Consider the following 6,986-nt stretch of genomic DNA (forward strand, 5'->3'; position numbering starts at 1 on the left):
AGCAGAAGCCACACCTGAGTCTATTGAAAGCCAAGATCATCTGATTAAACAAGTGGAATCAGGTGTAGTTCCTGCTTGGTTGGAATGAAAACCTGCACCCACACCAGCCCTTCGCGGATAAGATTGCACACCCCTGTTCTATTGCTTTAAATGGCAAGAACATAAAAACCCTTAAGATAATTTATTCATTACTATTTCCTAATGCATTAGGACTCAAAAACACAATTTCACATTTTCCCTGCTAAAATTATTTATATTTTCAATTTTACAGATGGGACATACAAATATTCTCTACTCAGGTCATGTGACTCAAAATCAGCATTCTGGGTTAGTAAAATTCTGTACAAACTGTGCAAAATATGCCAAATCATTCATTCATTCATTCATTCATTTACATTCACACCATGCTAATCCACCTGCCGGCATATTTGGGAGGTGGGAGAAAACCAGAGAATAGATACAAGGAAAAAACAGGGAGAGCGTGCAGAATTCATGTCAGGCCCCAATGCTACCTGCTGTGCCTCCATGTTTATGAAACCTAATACTTATTTTTATTCATCTTTATATTTAGTAACTTTATTAATGTGAATGCCTAGCAGAAGAGTTCTTTAATCAAGTGGATCAGACATGTGCCATAAAATATATTCCTCATCTTTGCAGGGGAGAATTATTCCATTAAAAAGCTTAAAAAGATACACTTTCAGCAGCATCAGCAATAAAAAGCAAGGTAAGCAATGCAAATGCATTTGTGTACACAGTAAAAAAAAAAAAAAAAAAAAAAGACAAATGAATACCTTATTTAATATAAATTTGAATAAATGTATGAATGACTCCTGAACAGTTGTTGAGAGTATAAAATGTATCATTTCTAAACTAATGCAAACCAAACAGAATTCATAACTGTGACATTTATAACCATAGCAAATATAATAACAGTGGGACAGTGTCATGTAATATCAGAGAAGGAGCTCTGGACTACAGTTCCCAGCAGACACTGCACCTCACAGTCACATGACCACCTGCACCTGAATCAGATCACTTATGTGTATATTAGCCATAGTTTGCTCTGCACTCCTTGTCTTGTGTTTGTCTTTCTTTACCACTGTCTCTGCGGCTGTGTTTATGGTCTTTGTTTTATGTTCGTTCCTAGCCTTAGTGTTTTGCCACTAGTTCCTGTTTTGTGTTTGGTGGTGTTTTGTATTAAAGCTATCTGCACTTGCATCTGTCTCTGCCTCCAAATCGTGACAGACAGAGGGCCAAACATTCTTATGGGATCATTTCTTTAGTACTGAGTTTGTATTCTTTAAACAGAGGCCAGTGAATTTAGAGATTAGTTTATAAATCTGACAGAAGTCTTTAATAGACATGCAGTACTGTTGGGTCTTTGAATGTAAATGCACTGAAAAACCTTACAAGTCATATGATCTTTAATCAGCTTACTTATCCACATAAGCTTGCAGAGTTGCAGTCTTCCAGAGCCACATGTCAGTGTTGTTTTCCCAGGTGCACATGCACTTCTGTGATGGTTTAAAATCAGTTGAAAACTACAGTATGACACTAACTTTTGCTGTCTAACTTTTCCCAAGAATGCAACCAAAACAGCTTATGTTTCACATTTGCCATATTATTGTTCATTGATGTTATGCCCATTTATGACAATGCAAAGCAGAGTAAAATAATTAAATGGAAGCAGAGGAAACTTGCAAAGCGACAAAATCAAATCCAAGAGTTGATTATTGTAATTAGCCATATTTACTTACCTACATACATGATTTGTTTTAATAATACTCTGATATTTGTATTATGAGTTTTTGCTGGTGTATTAAAGTTATTTAGGAAATATGTATGTCCAGTTCCAAGTAAACCAACCACATGCTTCACTGTTTAATAGGGTGTTCATCTCTTATTACATTTATAATGTACATCTGCTTGGAGCGGAGCTAAAACAGCATTAGATGCTGACTCTTTTGTGTAGCAGAAACTTACCAATTGCATGGCTCCACATAGTAACCCAAGCTCAGGATAGAATCTCTGTAACAATTTTAAATGTTGGCAGAGGGTGGGAAACTCTATGTATAGTCCATTGAAATAGCTAATCATTCAGTGAAAACAATGGAACAGAGGAAGAAATGCCCTGCCAAATCTTTTATTAATAATCTATGTCCTCTGGAGCTGTGAGGCAGCAACACTACCCACTGTATCACTGTGAGGCCCATGATGTATTTAGATACTAACTGCTTTGTGTCGGGGGTTTTTTTTTGAGAAAGAAAGGAAAATTCTGAATCCTTCAGATGTACAGTATTTAGGACCTCCGCAAAAAGAAAAAAAAGAAAAAAAAACGTCCCAATTTCCGGAAACTGTATTTTAAAGACAATTTTGTAAATTCCAAATAAGCTTTACAGATCTTTATTGGAAAGGCTTTAAACAATGTTTTTCACGCTTGTTCAATGAACCATAAACAATTATTGCACATGCACCTGTGGAACAGTCCTTAAGACACTAATAGTTTACAGGCGGTAGGGAATTAATGTCACAGTTACAATAACTTAGGACACTAAAGAGACCTTTCTACTGACTCTGAAAAACACCAGAAGAAAGATGCCTAGGGTTCCTGCTCACCTGCGTGAACATGCCATAGGCCTGCTGCAGGGAGGCATGAGGACTGCAAATGTGGCCAGAGCAATAAACTGCAATGTCTGTAATGTAAGACGTCCTAGACAGTGCTACAGGGAGACAGGAAGGACAGCTGATCGTCCTTGCAGTGGAAAATTACATGTAACCATGTCCCAAAAGACATGATCGAGAGCTTGCAAATGCCTTGGTGGAAGAATGAAGTAACACCTCACAGCAAGAACTGACAAGTCTGGTGCAGTCCATGAGGATGAGATGTACTGTAGTACTTAAAGCAGCTGGAGGACACACCACATACTGGCAGTTCCTTTTAATACTGACCCCCCCCCCCCCCCACCGCCCTTTGTTCAGGGACTCATTATTCCATTTCTGTAAGTCAAATGTCTGTAAAATTTGTTCAGTTTATGTCTCAGTTGTTGAATCTTTTTATGTTCATACAAATATTTACACATGTAATTTGCTGGAATTACAAACAGTTGAATGTGAGAGGATGTTTCTTTCTTCTCTTTTTTTTGCTTAGTATATGTGTAGAAATATAGAACAGTCATTGCCTAAGGTTTCATGAATGTGTAGGAACATCTCACTGATATGTCTTTAGTGTAATGGCTGTCATGTATCATTTCCTCTCTCTTATACTAAGGGCTGCTTTACTGTAAAGCTTTATACATATTTACCATCTTAGTTCTCATTTTTATCTCAGAATGGGAGAATGCAGAAGAACCTTTTCAAATGTCTATCCTGACATCTTTTATATCGCATCTAATTAAAATGTAAGTGTATCAGGGATATTAACCCACATAGTGGTTGATTCATTATATAAAAAGCTAGGAATACAGAAACAAGGCACAAGGTACCATGGTACAAACCAGTATAGAGTCCTATATATAGCTTACTATGCTAGGCTGTGCCTTTTATACCCAGTAGGAACAGTGGATGGCTAATGTTGAACAGGGAGCTAAGGACCTTTCTGACAATATTTTGTAATGTTAGCATCAGACTCCAATGGATGACTGTCCATTCCATACTCCATACACCTTGGGGCTCCTGTTACTTCCTTATATAAGTTCTAAGCTGTTCATCTCTGAAAATGACCATGTGCCTGGAAGCGGGACCATATGGTGTCCCCTCTCTTTCTCACCACACAGCAACAGACTTCAGTTTCAGAATGCCAGCTTCTGCTCTGCTGCTCTCCACTCTTAAAAGAGCATCAAGGAGCAGCAGGGACACGACTGATGCTTTTTTCACTGCAGGCCACATTACACAGCCTGCAGCAAAAATTCTACCTTCTCCCAGTATTGGATACTGTGAGTGGGTGTTATTTGAGTGCAGAGCTTATGACAGACTGCTTTAAAAGCATTGTGTGTGCCTACACTGTGAGAGATTGGCCTTGCCAGGTTGATACGATTGCTATGTGGGAGAGTGCTGTGGGAGTTGATTGATGCTGACCTACCTGGATTTTGGGATTCATTCTTTCTTTCTTTCTTTCTTTCTTTCTTTCTCTCTTTCTTTCTAACATGCCTCAACTTGGGTCTTTTAACAATATACTGAGTTGATGCCTCATTTTTTTTTTGACAAAGTACAGAATAGCTGAAAGATGTTTTCCCAGATTAGTGTTTTTTTTTTTCCATGGCTCATCTACTTTTCAATTTAATTCATAGCCCTCTAGCTCTTCTTTAATACATTATTTTTTACTTAAATACTGTAATGAAGATTTTGTAAATACTGTAAATACTGTATCTAGTTTGACTCACCTGTTTTACTCTGTAATAATGTAGTCCCAGTAGATAAGCTTTTGTCCCTGGTGTTGCGTGTGCATACTGCAATTCTGATTGAATACTTATAAATGTATTTATGCTAGACACACAGCACTTGAGGATTTATACAGGAACCCCCTCAAGTCCCTTCTTCTCTCTCTCTCTCTCTCTCTCTCTCTCTCTCTCTCTCTCTCTCTCTCTCTCTCTCTCTCTCTCTCTCTCTGTGTGTGTGTGTGTGTGTGTGTGTGTGTGTGTGTGTGTGTGTGTGTGTGTGTGTGTGTGTGTGTGTGTGTGTGTGTGTGTGTGTTTAAACACTCCTTTGTTTAATTGTAGCTCTCCTGGTTATTCCTATACAGTTCTCTTGCACTTGTGTCTGTTGGACGCGGGCCTTGACAAACACGATCAGCTCTGCCCCTAGTCTCTAAAAATTCACTCACAAAGGGTAGGTTAGTTGTTGTGAAGGGAAAGGCTTGTCATATGTTTTCATTGCGGCTGCAGTTCACCTAACAGGTAGCTGATAATACCAGGTAAAAACAGATTATTTAAATGCATTTTACCTCCTGGGAAAATGCTGCCTATCTCTAGATGGCACTGCGGCCGTGTAGAAAGATTTTCCCTTTGCAGAAAAAAATTCTGGCTGTGATCTGTACATATTACATGAAGCACATTTTTGATCGAAGATCACTGAAAATGTCATCTTTCTCTTCCTGTCATTGCTATTCTAAAAAACAACTAAATAAAACTTACACATAAACACATGATTAAATAGTTAATCTAATTTATTCTCAGGATCAATAAAAAGATGAGAAGAAAAGAAAGCAAATGACAAGTGTCTGAGTTTTTAACAAACACAAAAAAACACAAAGAGAAACAAATGTTTCATCCTCCATACTTGACTATATTCATTTATTTATTAATTTATTCTTAAATTCTGTTTGGGATCATGGAAACTCGGGCACGTGGTGGCTTAGTTGTTAGCACGTTCGACTCACACCTCCAGGGTTGGGGGTTCGATTCCCACGGTGGCCCTGTGTGTGCAGAGTTTGCATGTTCTCCCCGTGCTCCGGCGGTTTCCTGACTGGCTGATTGGCATGTCCAAAGTGTCTGTAATGTATGAATGGGTGTGTGAGTGTGTATCTGATTGTGCCCTGCAATGGATTGGCACCTTGTTCAGGGTGTACCCCACCTTGTGCCTGATGCTCCCTGGGATACGCTCCAGGTTCCCTGTGACCCTGAAAAGGATAAAGTGGTATAGAAGATGGATGGATGGATCATGGAATCAAATAGTTGTATGGTGCTTCTTGCAATATGAAGACATGCTAATGTGTCTTCAAATGGTAACTGAAAAAGATGATCTTGGTATGAATAAGGGTTGTGCAATAAATAAAAAGAATTACAATGTTTCATGTACAGGCTGGAGTTTTACTATCCTGAAACTGGGTTTGTATAAGACCAGTCTTATACTGCAGACATCTGAGCATTAATTGTATAATTGCATATATTTAATTTTAGTCTGATATAAAGCTATTTGTTGTTCAAATAATTTTTGTGACTGATGCTGATATCAGCCAGCTGACAGAACTGTCTTACTGAAATTCTTGCCCCCCTCCCCCAAAGCACCTTTTCAATGGCCAGTTAGTCATGCAGCCAGGTTACTCAGAACTCAGAAGCATGGACACAGAGGTGGTCGGCAACTGCCACTAATAGAAATGACACCTCATGCAGATTAATAAATCATATGCAGTTTATTTTCTGTAGAAAAGTGGTGTAGTGGGTAGAACTGATGTCTCACAGCTCCAAGACCAATGCTTTAAGCCAAAGCTTGGGTTACTCTTCATAACGTGGCATGTTCTGCTTGTGTATGTATGGATTTCCTCCAGGTTCTCTCTCTCTCTCTCTCTCTCTCTCTCTCTCTCTCTCTCTCTCTCTCTCTCTCTCTCTCTCTCTCTCTCTCTCTCTCTCTCTCTCTCTGTGTTAGTGTGTGTGTATGATATGCCATGCAATGAACTGACAGAAACGCACCCATTCAGGGTGTATTTGAGTAATTCATGATGCTTGAAATCAATGTTGATAATCAAATGTAGAAATGATTTATTATATGCATATTGTCTCTGAAAACTTTTAATGTTGATATGAAGATTCAATGCAAACTATTTACTTGTTGTACCTTAATAAAATGCCATACTGCTGAGGAATCGCACATTATAACCTGTATAATGCATTATTCTATGCAGTAATAGTAAAAATTGGTGGTGAGGTGCTAAAGTAACATGAAAATAAATATTCGCAAGTTATCCATATTTTCCTGGTGAGTCTACAGCGCCATTTTGTTCATTGGGAGAGTGGAGAGCACATTTCCAAAATTACACAATTTGGGATTCTGTAACACAGTTTCTCAGTTGAAGCCCAAAGGCATTTGTCCATATTTTGTAACTAACAACTAATCAACACACTTTCCCCCCCCTCTTTTATAGCTTTTCAAATGGAAGGGAGCGGGACTCTTCTCTTCCCAAATGGCAGGGAGATTTGTAAGAAGATGCATCAAGTCCAATTCTTACATCTGTCAAATGTTTAAATGGTTTTAATAAATGTCACCTGAAT

The sequence above is a fragment of the Ictalurus punctatus genome, chromosome 13 (assembly GCF_001660625.3).
Source record: "Ictalurus punctatus breed USDA103 chromosome 13, Coco_2.0, whole genome shotgun sequence".
Classification (NCBI taxonomy): domain Eukaryota; kingdom Metazoa; phylum Chordata; class Actinopteri; order Siluriformes; family Ictaluridae; genus Ictalurus; species Ictalurus punctatus.